The following is a 19,129-nucleotide window of genomic DNA, read 5'->3' as shown; positions in this document are numbered from 1 at the left end:
GGCAGAGCACCTCGCTGGCCTTGTTCAAGAGAAATCTTGACCAATGGATGGGAGATCGCAGATATACCCCAGGGATTACCTCAGTGTCACTGCTCGACAGAGGCACAGCAAAATAATGGGTATAGTTCCCCATACTAAAGGGGTGGCGTAAGCCACAAAACGATGGGCTAGGCTTGTAAATGCCCTCGGGCAGATAGCCTAGTATGAACCTATGAACCTATGAACCTATTCCAGTTATGCTGGCATGTGCAGGTACATCAGCTGATTCCCAATACATCAGTCCTACCTCCTTTGTGATCTGAAGGTGTTCAGGCAGACATCACCGGTATCCCCTACTACAGGTCCAGTTACTGTGATGCATACCTATATGTACACATCCAAGGGTGTCTCCATTTCACAGTGTCACAATATATACTGTATGTCTGGGGTACTTTCCCCTGTGTACTGCTTGTATATCCAGCCCAACAGCCATGCCATGTCAATCTTTCAGATGGTGACACATATTACCACCATACATTTACAATGGCTTACTGCTAGCATGTGTTATACTGGTGGGGATTGTCATTGGCACTGCAGTCATGAGAGCTTGTCCCTGTCATTAGCAGTAGTGGGCAATGGCCACCAGGTCTCACCTCAACATGCATACATACTGACCACTCACACACATTATGAAACACACACCAACCTAACACACACAGACCTGCATATTGTGCAAATGCTACAACCTATTCTCCTACCTTGGCCACCTCTGGGCATCTGTGCTCTACTCATATAATACCTGCTCATACATGTTACTACATTTCTACACAGGATTGGGGGGGCACACATGAGTGCCACTACATTTCTACACTGGATTGGGGGAAGGGGCAGACCTGTCTGTTTCCACATCTACATAGGTGTGGGGGGCACACCTGACTGTTACTACATGTCTATGCTGGATTGGGGGTAGGGGCACACTTCACTGTTTCTACATGTCTACATGGGAGTGGGGGGCACACCTGACTGTTACTACATTTCTACATAGGATTGTGGGGGGGGACACCTGACTGCTTTTACATTTCTACACAGGAGTGGGGGTACACTTGACTGTTACTACAGTTCTACACAGGATTGGGGGACACACACCTGACTGTTTCTACATTTCTACACATGATTGGGTGGGTGCACATCTTACTGTTTCTACATGTCTACATAGGATGGTGGGGCACACCTGGCACTTGCACTTATTTGCTATGACTGTACTGGTATGTCAGGTACTCCATTTCATTCTGTATTCTAACCTATCATACTGACTAGAGGCATATCAGTGTACAACAGGTCTTAGCTTTGGTTGCCCTACATATTAGTGTCTGACTTCCTACCCTTCAGAACTAACATCCCACTGCCTGACCTGCTGTAGTCTTTCTGTATAGGCCTAGAGGGAGGTTGCCCATAGGCATCATTCAGAGGCCATAGTAGAGGCTCTGTTTGGTTTTGTCTACACCTGTCCTGCTGGCTGAGACTGTTGTTGGGTATGTGACTCTCCCTGACTGGCATGTGTGATTCATATGGACACACATGTCACCCAGCAGATTTCCTGCAGTGGGATTTGTCACCCTGTGTAGTACTGGTTATTATGGTGACTGCAATATGTGTTACAGATGTCATGGCACCACTATGGGTGTCTACTATCTCCTGCCATAATATTCAGCCACCCAATTCCCTTTCATGCTCACATCCATACCATAGATACAGGTAACTACACATTCTATTCCATTTGGCAATTGGTATGTTGATTGACTTACATTTTGGGTGTGGCAGTATTGAGGATGGTGCTGGAGGGCTTCCTATGTTGGAGGCACATAGTACACTCCCTATACATGGTTGAGTACAGGTAGTGTCATGTTTGGCATCCCTGTTACTGTATGTGTGAGTCAGAGAGAGGTGTCATTCCCTGGGTCCTTACTGTGTCAGTGTATGTGCTATGTGTTGCCTCTTTGCCAAGACCAGGGCATACTGGGCATCCCTCCATCTGCCTACTGGGGCAGGCTCAGGTTATTCCTTCTCTGAGTCACTCTGTGCCTGTGCAGGCCTTGGCATTGGTGGGGGGCTGTGTGACCCTGACCCATGCTGTTCCTGCTGCAGCTGTTTCTGCAGGATCATATTGTGCAGCATGGCACATACCACAACAATTTGAGTACGTGTAGCCAGTGAGTACTGCAAGACTCCACCGGATGTGTCCAGGCACTGGAACCATGACTTGAGCATCCCAAACACATGCTCTATTATAAGTCTGGTCCGTGCATGTGCATCATTATGGCATTCTTGTTCAGGTGTGTGTGCATTTCTGATGGGTGTCATCAGCCACGGCTCCAGTGTGTAACCAGCATCCCCCACTAGGTGACCGTAGGGGATGTCCCCATTGGCAAATCTCTGTTACCGCTGCGTCAGATGCCAGATGTGGGAATCATGATAGTTTCCAGGGCAGCCAGCATACACATTCACTATAATGCCCTAGGCATCGCACACAACCTGGCAGTTGATGGAAGGGAGGCCCCTGCGGTTGATGTAGGCCCTACCCTGATCAATGGCAGGTGCTTTGATGCATATGTGCGTGCAGTCTATAGCACCCACTACCTCAGGGTATTCTGCTATTTGGTGGACAAGACACATATCACTGGCCAACACCTCATGGGTGTTGAGGAAGTATATGTGCTCACTGGCATGTGCTGACATGACATCCAAGAACTGGTGAAATAGGCTGGATGCTAATGCCTGTGAGATCCCCATGATATCCCCAGCTGAGCTTTGGGAGGTATCTGTGGCTAGTATTCCTAGGCCTACACATACCTTGGTATCCACTGGGATGGGTTCCCCTCGGTCAGTTCTGTGTGTCAGGCGTAGCTGGCACAGCTCAACCATTTGCTGTAGGAGGTCCATGTCCACCCTATAGAGCTCCACTATCTCCAGCTCATGTAGCCCCTGGTAGGTTACCCTGGGTCTGTACACTCTTCTCCATCTCCTCACTGTGGGTTGATCGGCAGCATTCACATCCTCACCACTCTCAGCCTTTTGCACATGTTTTATGTTGCCTGCTGCAGCCCCTATCATTTGTAGTTTTGTTTGTTAAAAGTTTCCTGCTTGTATACACCGGTGGTGTAGAGTATGGGAAAAAACTGACCAGAAGGTGTTTGCATAGTTTATAGTAGTGTTGTGAGCTGGGCTGGTCTGCTGCATACGTAATTGGTTGATTCTGATACATTTCACCTACCAGCTATGCTAGATCTCCTTGATTAACTTCCTACAACTTTTTTCCCTTCCCATTGCCTTCCTGCTTAAGCCCAGGGGAGCGCCACACAAACACAGTGCTCAAATGTGCACAGGGTTTCTATTTCCTGGTTTACCTTTTTTTTTTCTTTAAAACCCAGTGCGCGGCACGCACACCTGCTTAGGCAATGTAAAGAGTGCTAGGCAGACTCAGACACACAACCTTGCTTAGCTGTGTTTAGCTAGGAGCAAACCTGAGCCACAGGGCTCCAGTCCACTTAGAGTATGCCTGACACACCATCCTATGATGTCAGCTAACTCCTAGGCTTGCACCAAGTTATTTCGGCTCTTACACTGTTGGGACATGCCTAGCATGCTGGGGGAGACTGGGATTCATTATCATTCCCCTCATTTGTATAGGATTACCTGCTAATGCATAGTTACATGTCTCACACTGAGCCTTCCCCCTTAGCAACCTCTACTCACTACCATGTTGTCTTCTGCCTGCCATTGACGTTAATGGCAGAAAAGTGATTTTAGTTAGAATGCTTATTTTAGGTTTATTTTCTTATTTTCCCCCAGATCCCATTTGCGCTCCGCTGCCCTACGCTTAAACAGCCACGATCGGCTAAACAAAAAATAAAGTTGATTTTTTTTATTTTTATGCTGCTTTCAATGCTGCTGGCCTTATACTTGGCCATTGGCATGCTTCCTGACTGATATGCACCCTTTATTTGGAGCTGTCATGACTTCATTTTGGAATTTGCAGAAATGTACTCGGTTACTAACCAAGTACATTTCTGCAGATTACACTAGTCCTGCACGGCCAGTTTCCAAATTCCTGGATCACAAATTCACCTCATTTGCATGGATTTTTCCTGCAAATGGGGTAATTTGTATACAGGGATTAGTGCAGCGACACTTGTGCACGCCCCTACAGGCTATTCCTGGATCGCACAGCAGACATATTGCCTGCTGGAGCTCCTGCACTAATCCTGCACGCCATGCAAGGCTTGCAGAATCTGGGGGAAAGTCTCATGCTCACCACACACATGGTCAGCAATTGAACTGTGACTTGTTCTTTGCTGCATGATAACCAACATGGAGCATTCATCATTTAGGAATGACTGCAGAGAACTGGCATGTCATGTCCTATGCTAAACCCTTAGAAAATAATTATGCATGTGCTGAGACTTTACCATTGACAAAGGAAATAAGCTGTGCTTCATCATGTATCAGTTGCAACTAAAGCTATTACAAACATGGCTTCTATGGTAGAATTTCTACAGAAAACATACTTGCCTAAAATCATTGCTCCAATAAATTACCACCATATATTGCAACACTTCTATGGTTTTCAGAAGTAGGTATATATCCACTCATCTACAAATCTATATACTTCATTGTATGCCTTTTGAATGTCAGTTCCCTGAGCTGTTAGCACTTAATATGCAGAATTCATTTATTCATGTTCCTTTTTGTTATGAGTTCAGTTCAAAGGTGGTATTACTCAGAGTTATTACATTTTTCTGTGTCACCAAGGCATTGTGTAATACTTAAAAAAACGTCATGTAGATGTTCATGTCATATTTGTTTGTGGAAATGCTCACATTATGAATGCTATCAGCCATCCCATTGCACATGCTTAGAAGAGGCAATATATAATTTGAAAAGTAATTAAGATATCAACATTAACCAACATATTCTGGTGTCACTATGGAGCATTTTTATATATACTGATCAGCAGATATGGACACACCATACTGCCATGCATCTCACATAAAGTGGACATTAAAGGCTTAATACCTGCATTCCAGCTAAGCCCATTTCTATTATTTCTGCTGCACAAATGCATTTGGCTAACTTGTCCATTGCTGTGCATGGACTGGTTCTCATAAGATCTGATTTGGGCAAAAATTCCTTGTCATTTCTCCAGAGATATTTGAGAAGATATAGTAGGCAGTGGTGAAGATCTTGTTCCATTTAGGATACAGAGGTGTTGTGAGGGGGCATCCAAGATTTTTGTTGGACTTATTGTTAAGCATTACAGTCAAAGTCTTCTACAGGGTGAATATATGGCGTCACTGTAAAAAGCAGAGACTTGTAAAAGCTTAGCCAGAACTGCCACCAGTGCATCTGGCATCCCACATACTGGTGGACATTGACATCACTATTACAGTAATTTAAAAAGATGAAAGCAGGACCTCCTTTTCCAATGGCAAGAATATTTTCAGACCCTCCACAGTTGTGTAAATATGGTGGCCCATAACCAAGCAATACAATATCATGACTTGGAAACATGGAAAGAAATAGGGAGGCACATCAGGAAATACTGCTACACCCAAGAAGGGCATGGAGTATGTATCAGTTTAGGTATGCATGTTTGCCATTTCAGCATATCAGTGATTGTATACTTAGGTTGTCAATTCTCTGGACATCAGTCCATAAATGTTTGACAGAATAACACATGAGTATGCATGATCTACATATGCAAATTGTACATACCTGTATGAATAGCTCTTGCACCACTGTATTAGCCAATAACTCAGTAACTGGAGATGTCTGAGAGATGAAATCCAAGCAGCAGCAATTAATCAGTATATTTAACATTTATTATTGTTATGCACTCAATAACTTAGAATATAACATTTTACTAAGTTGATAGGCACATATCATGACTTGTAATGCATAAACTAGCTTCCCTATACTCACTATTTGCATAATGTGAATAATATTGAAAATATTAAGCTTTACTGTAACAGAAAAGTATGACCTCACATTCAAATGTAGCTGTGACAGATATGTTTATGTGGGAATATGCATTTACTGGGATATATTACAATTACATTACATTTATGATATTGTTCTCTGTTGTCTGTCCCCACACCATTTATCTTTTTTTTTATTTTTTATTTATTTATTTATTTTTGTTATGAGATTTGGACTATGATTTCTGCAGCAATATGACTATTAACATGGAAAGTACACCAGCAAAAGGGGTATGGACCACCATCCCACCACAAGTGGCTGCAAAGCACTACCACAGGCATCAAAGGTGCCCTGCACTTCTGGGTCCCTGGCAGCATTACCACCACAACCCCTGTACTACCTCCCCCAACACTGTCAGGTAGCTGTACCCCAGGGGCTATTGTACTGCTAATGACCAAGATTAGTTCCAATGGAGGTGTGAACTATGTCCCCCAGCAACAGCTGATAGGGCTGGTGGAGGAGATCACAGAGAGAGGCCTCAATACCTGCACTGGTCAGATGGAAAGAATCCTGAACAAAATAGCCAGATCTCTGCCCTGTCTGGCACTGCCACAGGTTTCAGGGACAGGAAACTTTGGCCATAATTCATGTGATGAGGACTAACTTCTCACTGTATTCATGCTGGAAGGGGATACACCTCTGAAGCTTCATGACTGTTCCCAGTAGTGGTGTTCCCCAAACTCTTGCATCCATCACAATCCCTGCTTGTTTATATGTTGTCTGTTTTGGATCTACTACCTAACCTAACCTAAATACTTAACATTTTATTCCTAAATACCTTTCCCATATGTCTTATGTCATAAAATAAAGGACAAGAGCACATGAACCCCCCAAAAAATAAATGCCGCATACATAGCTCTTCAGTTTGCCATTGTGTTTATGGCACAACTTAGTCCAACTGGTCACACAACATTAATAAGTTGTTGTCACACATACTTTATGATGTGACTATCCATATTTTCAAATTATGTGCAAAATTACAATGTTAGCTTGCTAAAAAGTGGATAACCATGTTGCTGTTCCATCCCTATCCTGCACTTTCCTTAATAACACCCTAGTGTATTACCCTGTGCTTGCTCCCCATTTTACCACTATCCTATCAATCCATTTCTACACCTATATTCTGGTGAGAAAATAGTTTTATACATAAGCCAAATTCTTTATTTCTATCCTCAGCATTAGTGCAATGCTTGGCATCAAGCAGCACTGTTGCCCATAGCTCAGTGACAGTAACTGCTGTTTCATATCCTATGGAAAAACTGATGAGAATTGCCTTCAGCCACATTCCCATGGTGCTCTTGTGCTACTATGCTTAGCCCCACTGTGTGACAGGAAGCAATACTGACAACACTATAAGGAGACAATTATTATTATTATATGGATAACAGGCTCCAAGGTTTAACGTACATTATATGGGATGCTTCAATTATCATTGCTGTTGTGAAGGTGGATGCAGATATAATCTCTTATTTCATACATTTGTCATTGTCGCTTCAACCATGGGATTTCTGCTAGCTGAAGTATGACTTCCACTTCGATGTTCTGAAATAATTCCAGTTCTGAGGAATGTTGAGTAAGACTGGCAGGTGTTCAATTCTATCATTGTGTATGACATTAGTTAATATTTTATTTCTTATAAAATTTTACCTGGTGAAGTAGTGGATGCATATGTTAATCCCCCCACTGCTATCCTGCTTATTCTTCAGTTACTCTATCCTCTGCTTGTGCCTTATTTTAAACACAGAAATGGCTTAGAAACAAAAATGTTTATCTCTGCACTTATTTGCACAATGCATGGCATCAAGCACAAAGTCCATGGCAAGTACTTGTCCTAAATTTAAACAAAAAACTGAAAGATAATTACAAATGTGTTAATACTTTGATGCTGCTCTTGGAAATGAAATTGCCAACAGTTGACTTCATTAAGTTATTATAACAGACAGATTAATTTTAGTGGCCTCTATTAGTTGTGTATAGTTTATTACTTTATTGTATTCCAGATATGAGGACTGCATTGTAATGCAGTATATGTACTTCCATATGTAAATGAGTATGGCACTGCCTCATGTTACCTGTTCAAGTGTGTCTCAGTAAACTGGCGGAACTACAAACATACGTGCAGATTAGTGTTAATGAGAGCAGCACTCATGTTTTGCATGTATGACTTATAATTACCTTGTGCACCGTACACAGAAACATGTCAGTAATGTATACTTAAATACAAGACTTGCACGCAATGATCTGGAGATGAACAGTCAGGAATGCATGAGTGGTACTCCACTGGATAAGATCTGTGGCTATTGCTTATCTTGTAACTGCTCAACACACATTAATGTACAGACATATATATCATTCCCTAACCGAGCAATGAATGTGAATTATGTGATGCATGGACTTACTGCTACAGAATGTTGTGAGTTGTGATCAAAACCTAGATGTTGTCTGTCTGTCTGTCTTTCAGACCATGTTACCCATTCCACTTAACATGTAATATAAACTACAAGCATTTGCTGTCTGATATCTGTTGCAAATGGTAGCACTAAGTACAGTTCTGTCAAATGGAGATTTAGATAAGCAGGTATTTGAACCTACCAACTGTGACTGGTATAAATGTGTCAGCAAATATTAACAAGCTGAACTGGTTTATCCAAACCGATGTGATGTATACTGTTCCACTTTCTGGTAACATTTACACATGGAGAAAGTTCCCCTAGCTCTTGTATTTCCATTTAGGAAAACATATGCCTTGCAACACAATGATGAAGATATCCCCTCAAATGTGTGTGGTCTGAATCTTGTTGTAAGACTTCTCCTATGGTATGAGTAGCTAATCTATAGCTCTGTCGATGATGACCTCAGACAAGTGTTCTAGTCTACAAATGTCTAACTAGTCTGAATATAAATGAATATAGTGACAGGTAGGACTGGCTTGTCCAACAAATGTGATGTGTCCGCTTCTATATAGTGATAACATTTACACAGGGCAGGGTTTCCCTCAACTCTTGCACCACCTTTTAATTCCCAAATATGACTTGCAACACTATGATGAAGTTATCCCCTCAAATGTGTATTGCGGAATACTTGTAGTGTGACTTGTCCTGTGGCATTAGTGGCTAGTACATGACCCTGTAGAGTATGGACTTAGATAGGCAAGTGTTCAATACAGCAATGTCTAACTAGTATGAATTTGTCTGACTATAGTAACAAGTAGGACGAGCTTATACAACAGATATGATATGTACACTTCCACAAAGTGGTATCATTTGCAAAGAGAGAGTGGGCTCACCCAACCTGTATTCATTTTTAGGTCAGCCATATGCCTTGCAACACAGTGCTGACATAATCCTTTCAAATGTGTGCTGAATGAGACATGCAGTAAGACTTTTGAGGCTTGAGTAGCTAAAACATGGTTCTCTACAGTGTGGACGTGGATAGGCATATGTGATGTGTATAGTTCAACATATGGTTATTACTTACATAGCAGGAGGATTTTGATCCCTCACACCCCTTATTAAGTGAGCCATATAGATTTAAAAACACCATTGAAGTCACCTCTTCAAGTATGCGCTTTCTGGCACCTCTACTATGACTTCTCCTCTTACAGGAGCAGTTAGTACATGCTTCTACAGAGTGTGGACATAGGCAGGTATTCAAATTCAGAAATGTTCACCTACTGTGATTGTAAAACATATAATTAAAAATACATGGGTAGTAATGGTTTATTAAACATATATGATGTGCAGTATTCAACCTAGGGGTAGTACTTACATGGCTAGAGGATTCTGATCTATCCAACTGCCTTTCAGTGAGCCATATGGATTCAACACAAGACTGAAGTCATCCCTTTAAGCATGAGCTGTCTGACACTTCTACTCATGACTTCTACCTTGGCATCAACATTTAATACACAGTACTATAGTGTGTGGACTTAGATAGGCATGGATTGTAATCTGGCAATGTATATGTACTGTATGTAAAGCACTACTGACAGACAGGACTGGATTACTCAACAGATGGTGATACGGATGATTTGCACTTGTATAAACACTGACTTGGCTACAGACTTTTGAGCCTTAGACCACATTTTAGGGGAGCCATAGCAATTCTAACATACTGCTAATGTATTCCTTACAACTGTATGCTTTATTACACTACCGATATGATTTGCCAGTGGTTAATCCACAGTTATATAAACTATGAAGGCATTCGAGTTTGCTAAAGTGTAACTAATGGGTGTGTAAAAGAATGATAACAGAAAGTAATTGCTGTACATCTTTACTTGCATGTCCAGAATAATGGCGCATGCATTGCATTTTCCTTTTGCTGCAATTAGGACAAAGCACCATAAGTAATTAGTGGTAGAGAATAACTGCTGTCATTGTGGTTTTGTGAAAATAAAACTGCTTAGAATTTGCTTCTGGCTGCATGACTCTAAAGGTCATGCAATGGAGGAAGTGTTCACTGTGCAGAGGACACCTAGTTTGCTGCAGGCCAGTCTACATGTGCTGTATGTAAACTTTAGCAGTTTCTGCAGTTTACTAACAACCAGATGGTAATGTTACAGCCATCTGTGAGGCTTGCTGTGTGTTGCGATCCAGGTATTTGGATTTGTCACACAACGCTCAATTCAGTAGACATTTTCCAACATAATATCAACAGTCTTTCAGAGGTGCACATTGCCATTGTGTGCTAATGATGTCAAGAGAGTGCTTACATAAATACACATGCCTTCCACGCCAGTCACATAATACTTTGAAACAGTACATGCAGCAGTTTTGCTTAGACAAGTATGATATTAGGCAAACTTCATTACTTCTCTGAGGAGGTAACTATCATAAATGAACTTGCTATCACACTTTTAATCATGAGCATAGGCATACAATGACACAAACACAAACGCACACAGTTGTTAATGGACTGCCTGCACATGACTAGTGTCTAGTGAGATTTCCAGTTTTGTAAAGTTTCCCTGATATGTCAAACATCTCTTGTGTGTATACTTTATAAACCTACAGCATTTTTAGTGAAGCATATTTTTTATTCACTTTCTGTTTGGTGTGTCAGCTCTGTTTTTGTAGCATATCCTTTTGAATTGCACTGCATAATGATTTGGATATGTTTTCTGTTTCAATTCTTACCCTTAACAACATGCATGCATGGATAGTGTGATACATGCGGGCATGGAAACTTGTAAACTTTTGTTGCTTAAAAGTCTTTCAAACAAACCATTTTTCCTCCTGAATATTAAGTAACTGCTATGTTTTTATTAATGTAAATTCACTGTAAATTATGTTCTGTGACTAGCAGGTTTTCCAAAGAAACACATATAAGTAATAATTACAATGAAAGCAAACATATTAATTTCAGATTTATGCATTATTTCTAGTACTTGATAAGAGTTAACTGAAATGAAAAGACATACAGGGCCAGATTGCAGAAGAGTTGGTCTCAGTATGTTTGTCACAATTCCAAAAGACATATGGTCTCAGTTTAAGTGAACTATTAAACTGTAAGGGCTATCTATAAATAAGTTTCTTATGGGTACCAGATTCTAAAACACTTCCTCTAAGCCTGCCCTCAGTGTAAGTGGTCACCAACACTGAGATCGAGTCTATTAGAATTGGGGCCATAATGTGCTGTAATATAGTACAGTATATGACATGAAATGTTCTGTTGTATAAAACAGACATTTTAAATGAAAATATTTTTCAGAAAGCAACAAAATTTTTTTTTTCTAAAAATGTTTCTAAGGTACAAGTTATTAAAACTATTTTAAAATGTATTATTGATTGCTAATTATTCATAAAAGTGAGTGATGTTTGATTGAAAATGTTTTAATCGTGTCTTTTTTTTTTTTTTTGCTGTGTTCAGGTGGACAATAAATTGTGTTTTACAAAAAAATTCTAAAAGCAGAAAGGCGAATACATTAAACTATTGTAAACAAACTTTGGGCATACACTACATACTGACAAACAAAAAGTTTACTGAAAAAGATAGGTGTTTGTACCATGAGAAATTAAGGAGTACAGAACAATAAGCTATGTTACATGAAATGTTGAGTTAAAACCAAAGTGGTAAAGGCCTTAAAGCAGTTCTTATGAAGAAGAAATGGTAAAAGAGACAGCTAATATTGGAAAAATGATTGAGTTTGTTCCACTCATTAGGATATTCTTGAGAAACAGACCATAATTTCTGTGAATATTTACTTGACTTAAAAAGCTTAGTGAATAAACAATTTTCACTGCTTCTGTACAATTACTGCTTTATTAATCTAGTGTTTAATTATAAAATCTATTCCCAAGCTGATTTGAAACAGATAACCATTCTTCTTCTGATCTCAATGTTTAAAGCAACTTTTTTTTTTCATTTAAGAGAAAAACAGAGATATGACCAGGTTGGTTGGATCTTTGAACATTCGAACACGCACACACACACACACACACACACACACACACACACACACATATATATATATATATATATATATATATATATATATATATATATATATATATAGTGTACCAGCTGTTGTGTCTGGAAAACAGAAACATCATGAATTGAAACAGGAATCTCAGTAATAACAACTCTGTGAGGAGTACAAAATAGATTATGTAACATAAACTGCGGATGATGGCATTTCATGTAGGGTATATATCTATAAGTTCTTCAGCAGATTTCACCCTCACTGGGTGTTGACTACAGCTGTTAAATAAATTATTTCAATATTTAGAGACACAAGAAAGATAAAAACAAAAGGACGTTTGTGATCAAATTGCAACTAAAAGATGAATTATATTTATACTTAGGATACCATATCCAGGAAATTGCAATAACATAGTTCTCTTTATTGATAAAACACACCAAAAGTAGCTTGAACAGGGCAATACATCACATATTAAACTTAAAATATAAGTGGAGATTTAACTCCCAAAAGGTAAGTAATTCAGTAGTCAAAACTTCTTTTACCACATGAAAGAGTAGTCTGTTGGGTTTCTTAGGACAAGCTTGGATGGATGGTGACTGCTTATTGATGATACTCAGATTCCAAGCTAAGGGCTGATTATGTTTACATTCAAACATAAGTTCTATGCTTTGGACAATATTTTACCATCTATGATCTGCCCCTATGACATACAGTGATAAGACCTTCTGTGTGCCCCAGATGACCTGGGAGCAACTAGCTGTATGGGTGCTGGAGGGACCAGAGGGAGGGAGATAGTATAGAGTGGCTGATGCTGGCTCAACCATGCTGGGTGGAGGAAGGATGCCTAGGCTTGCTGCAATAGCAGCATTAAAATCTGGCTGAGTTGTACACTGCAAGTGCTGTACCTTTTGTTTGGGAATTTGTGCATATATAGTAGTTCTCATGCACCTTGCACAGGCAGCATCTGTGGTGCTTCCAAGGCTTCTCAATGGTTTGTGGGGGTTAAAGCACTCTCACTGACACCAGTGTGATGCTACAGCAGTGTCCACAATCTCCTCACTGACCAAAGATGTAGGTTGGCTTGAGCCCAGGGGATGTTAAGGTGGGCCCAATTGACCCAGAAAACAAAGAGACAAAGAGAGGAGTTGGTGGCTATAGACAGTCAGTTGCAAGAAGGACAAGCAAAGAAAATAATAATAATAATATACAAATGCATATATATATATATATATATATATATATATATATATATATATATATATATATATATATATTAATTAAGCTTCAGAAAACTACAAGCAATTTATCAAATGCATAGGACCCACAAGCCTGTTAACAAGAGAGGTAGAGATATCAAAAAGTGCAATGCCAGAGTATTAATACCAAACTGAGTACCATGGATCTAGCTATCAAAATCTGAGGTGTTGCATAAGACAGAGACATTGAAAGATGGCTGGAAAGCCTTAAAAGTTTGCTCATGTGTGATGCATCATAATAGAGTGAAATGTTAGGTATATTTAGTCCCACTTTCATTTTAGGATATAATTAGCTTATTTACACTGAAATTAGAGGGGTTACTGCTCTATTTAAAAAACAATGAAATGTTTTTGAAATTTCTTAAAATTAAGTGGCAGAATGTGATTGACACTACTGTTGCCAAAGTAAAACAGATTCAGGATGCCATTCATTTTATATAGGGACTAGTTAATAAGTTAAACATCAGCTTGTTCTCCAAATCATATTTAACTTAATTTAAAATCCAAATATTATTTAACTTAATTTAAAACTTTGTAAAGGTAAGAAGAGAAGAGAAGAAAATATTTAGATCAGATTTATATTAAGCCCCTAGGCACTTTAGTTTGTTTAAGGAAATATTAATGTGATAGGAAGAAGGTGATTATATTATGCTGTTCTGACAGTTTAATGGCTTGAAGACTGATTTATTGAAGCTGAGTAATTAGCAGTGTCTTATAAAGTGATTGCACAGACAGACAAAGAAATTAGCACTAACACTGAAACACTGACAACAAGAAGATGGAGCTAAAATCCCTGCAATGCAGAACTGATATATTTCCAAACAAAGCTTCACACTGATATAAATGAATGATAAACTAGGCAAAGCCTTGAGACACAAACCAGCACCTGTGTATGCAAATGAAAAATGGTGCCAGTAGAGAAATATACAGTAATCTACCTATAAATGAAGCATGCTCTTAGTGTTGCATAATGGCAGATAATGTATAAGTCATATCCTGGCTAATTAGAGCAAAGGAGGTAGAATGCCACACCATTATATGCAAAAATCAATGGAATGTGACATGTTACATTGAGGAACAGGAGGAACTATCATGAGTAGGAGCAACAACAGTGCCCAAATAATAAATAAATAAACATAAGGTTATGCTCCTGTCAGAGACCATATGTAATCAGGTAGCCAGGTGGCCATTAGATATAATGGCCATAGGGTTATGAACAGAGACTCTTACAGGGACTTGTTCCAACATTTTAGATGCAGCAATTAGTAGGTTGGCTGTGACAAATGCAGCTCCATTTTTTAATTCCCTTTCTGCTTCACAGCTAAAGAAGAGAATATGTTTAATGTAGTCACTGTGGGTGGAAAATTGATTGTTTGGTCGAGCGTCTATTTGGAGAAGGGATAGTTGCAAGTTTCAGAACTGGCGCAGTATTAAGGTATTTCTCTGATAGTGTTTTAGTGGAGAAAATAACTTTGTTTTTGCTATCCTATTATTTTACTGGTCTATATACCCATTACTGCCTGGGTCACCAGGTTTTAAGTATCTAGGTACTATGAATATGTCTGTCTTTGAAGAAATTGGCTTCCTCAGTGCTGTTACACAGTTCTTATTAACCTAACTTTATTAAGGCAAGGGTGGCTGGAAAATATAGTTGACATTATAGAGCAAGGACCTTCAGACATTTAACTGTGGGATCCATTGCTTTCCATTTTAATCAGTTACTTAAATCAGGATGAAGCCTTTTAGAAGCCCCATTCATCATTAAAATGTTCCCAAGTTTTCTGCCCGTCTTAAAACAAACAGAATGTCCTCATAATCTGAAAACAAAACAAAAAAACAGCCAAGTATTCTGCTTTGTTGGATTTTTTATTTATTGCAACAACTATCTGTGTGGTTTCATTACTTAGGGAACTGATCTAAAACAATATGAACCAGTTCCAACCTTATAAAGGGACTGAGATCATTGCCTACCATACCCAGTGGCAAAATAATAATTTGGAGATTGTTTTGCAACTGCACTTTCCAAGTCATCCACTTGAGCTCCATTTTTTGCACTTGTTTTTGCTGCAAAGTCTAATAGAGTACATTAGAACTGAAATAGTCACTCAGTAAACCCAGGAAATATATGCAATAAAATGCAATCATCTGACTACCTACTTATTAACAAGTTACAAATTAGCACTTAACTTGCAAAGGTACTCTGTTTAAATACTTCATACCAATTTATGTACCAGTTCAAGTTTTAGCTTAAAATATTAATAAATACAAAAAAGTCAGTATTTAAGTTTGACTATTTAATAGAGTGTGAATTCAATACTCTTTTGGTTTTAGGGTACTCATTCAAGCCTTTTGTCTGCTCCATCATGTAGTAGGATAAAGCCCTAAGATTGTTGCAGGGACCCAAGTTCATCTAGCAGTTCAGGAGTCTGTAGAAACTGATGGGTTGGGGAGGATGGTAGTGAGCAGCCACTGCTGGCTTGCCCCACCTTGGAGGAAGGGATGTGGCTGTTGCTCAAGATATGGCAATGCCATGCCGGAACTCTTGTTTTTTCAGCTCGTGGAATTCCAAGACAACCGACTGCACAGTGCCATCTGTGCATTCACACTAAATAGCTAAGGGGACAGCAGAGTGCAAAGGCAGGCTTAATCTTGGGAGGTAGCAATTCAGAGTTGGAGGAACCACAACAGAGGGTACCTCCCACAGGAAGAGTTTAGATCACTCATAAGACCAGCGAGATGTCTCTTTCCCTACCACTCAACTTAATGTGGAAACAGAGAGCTTATGGGGACTCCCAGACAGAAATAAATATGTGTTTGTGTGTGTGTGCGTGTGTGTGTGCGTGTGTGTGTGTGTGTGTGTGTGTGTGTGTGTGTGTGTGTGTGTGTGTGTGTGTGCGTGTGTGCGTGTGTGTGTGTGTGTGAATGTATGTGAATGCATGTGTGTGCATATGTAAGTGTGTGCAGGTGTGAGTTTATTGGGCATCTTTGCTAATGTGGTAAATGGGCAGCTAGAGAAAACATTTCTACTTTCAGTTCTGAAAGCACTAGTGTTTCATGGAATGTCAGTTGGAAATATGTTGATGAGCTGATAATGAAGTCTTTCTGACTGTGGCCATAGTTGTCTCTGAATCGCATTTCCTTGCCGTCATATAAACGAACCTACCTGTATTAGAAAATTTATGTGAACAGTAAGGATCTCTCTGAATGCTAGGGATGGAATGAAATTTCACAAAGAATCTATTTTATTTTACTTACAGCATGTGCTTTATTTATTTATTTATTTAGCTAACAAACAACATCTTAATGAATACACACTAGACGTAGACTGTCCTAAATGTCCTGAATGTAATAAATGGGATCGGATTCTCTGTACTGTTTGTGTGAAGCAGAGATGCGGTACATATCTTTGTAAAAGACAAAATGTTTGTAAGAAATATAGAAATATTATAGGCCACAAAACGATGGGGCAATGATTTAGACTTCATTGAAATTCAAAACTGTAGACACATTCTAAAAGCCAAGCACCTGAGGGATACACATAAATAGTGCTGGAGATAATGAAAAAGGAAAATGTAAATGTCAGTATCATTCAGCTGAGCTGCAGGGCAAGCCCTTTTACTTCTAACAATTCTAAAACAGTAGTCATGGATAGCTAGTAAAGCTATGTGTCTAGAAATGGCATCAGAGCTGTTGAATGTATTTACTTTGAAGCTGCAGCCATAAATATAATAGCATAAGAAAAGCTTGGAAAAAAAAGTATTTCTGATGTATGTGTCATTTCATTTACCCATTTTACATCTATCCTATAAGTAAGCAAATGGGACCTAAAAGCATGTTAAATACATTACAGACCAGAACACACGCTGATACCAAAATGCACTAATGATCCTTTAGGTAACCATTTGAAATGTTGGGAAATTTTAGAGCGAGTCCTGAAATAAGGGGCATGAATGGCTAAAACAATCGGACTTACATATACTAAGCCTGAGATGCAATTTCTCTGATTATTCCCTTTTCTCCAAGGTATGGTGACCTCAGAGTTGGTATATATTACCCCCCCCCCAATAAAAAGAAAATAGAAATTTTAAGAAGAGTCATTTTCAAGACCGGCTCGCCCATGGGTTTTCTTTTCAGCTTTTCGACACTCCACATTTTGAGTGCTGACATTTCAAAATGGAGCTGATACTTATGCTGTTTAATTCTATTGCATCAATAAAACAGCAGATGAGAAAACATTTACCATAAAGTTCATAAAAGTGCATTTAGAGCATAATACAGGGCTAACAAAAATCAGTAAAAAATACTAATTTTATTAACTTATAAGCTGACCACATGGATAAAACTAATGCAACAGAAGTGTGTTTGACCAATAATTAAAAAGTAAAAACTTAACTGAAACACATTAATAATTACTATTTTGCAATAGTTCATGTACTAACCATTAAAAGATAAGTATATTTTGCAGTCAACGGGCAGACTAAGATGGTATAAAAGAAACTGATATTAATACAGCCTTTGTATAACTAAATACAAGTGCATTTTATCCATGCACAAAGTCAAATCCCTGACACAAATGCATTTAGGGTTTTTTCTAAAGATGGTACCATTTCAAAATGGAAGACACAGATTTGCAAATCTTGCTATACCGGTTAGTATCGAGGAAATTGTATACCATAAAGCAAGCTGCCTCTGTGGCAGAACCATGCCCAGATGGGTGGGAAGAAAGATTATGGAAAGCCCTTCTGCTGCCTGATATTAAACACTTTGCAGTCCTTTTATAAGGAAATGCAATCATCATGTTAACCTCTTGCTTTTCTCAAGGAATAGTTTGCTACTGTGTTTCTGTATCTTCTTAAGGACAGTAAATTAGTGTTTTCCTGCTCAGGCAAGGACAGGACCAGATATTTATTTATTTTATTTATGTTACATTTGTTTCCCGGGTAGTATCTGACTTGTCTGGTACCCTGTTTTCAGTGGAGACCTGGGGAGAAAAGCTCCACATGAAACAAGACAGATAAAAATGCACAAATTACATCAGAAAGACATAATACAATACAAATTATATGCAATACAGAAAAGACAGGTAAAATTTTTGCATTATATCTACAAAATTATAAATGTAAATCACAGGTATCTAGATTACTAAGTAAATACAAAAGACTGAAACAGGCAATTATCAGACTTAACTGATAAGGCGTATATATACAGTGATATAGAGTGTAAATACACTGAAATTTTGGAAGCTGAAACATTTCAGTGCATTAAGCAGTGAGGAAAAAAAACAGGTGTAATAATGAAAAAATAACAAAAGAGCTGTAAAGGAGAGGAAGGAAAAAATAGTAGGAGAAAGGAGTTATCCAGGGGGGTTACAGGGCCAAAGCCAGTTGCTTTTAAGACATTCTTTCATTTTTGTTTTAAATGAAGACTAGCAGGG

This window comes from Protopterus annectens, chromosome 3.part0 (genome assembly GCF_019279795.1).
Source record: "Protopterus annectens isolate FY-2018-M chromosome 3.part0, PAN1.0, whole genome shotgun sequence".
Lineage (NCBI taxonomy): Eukaryota > Metazoa > Chordata > Ceratodontiformes > Protopteridae > Protopterus > Protopterus annectens.
This window is presented reverse-complemented; position numbering follows the sequence as displayed.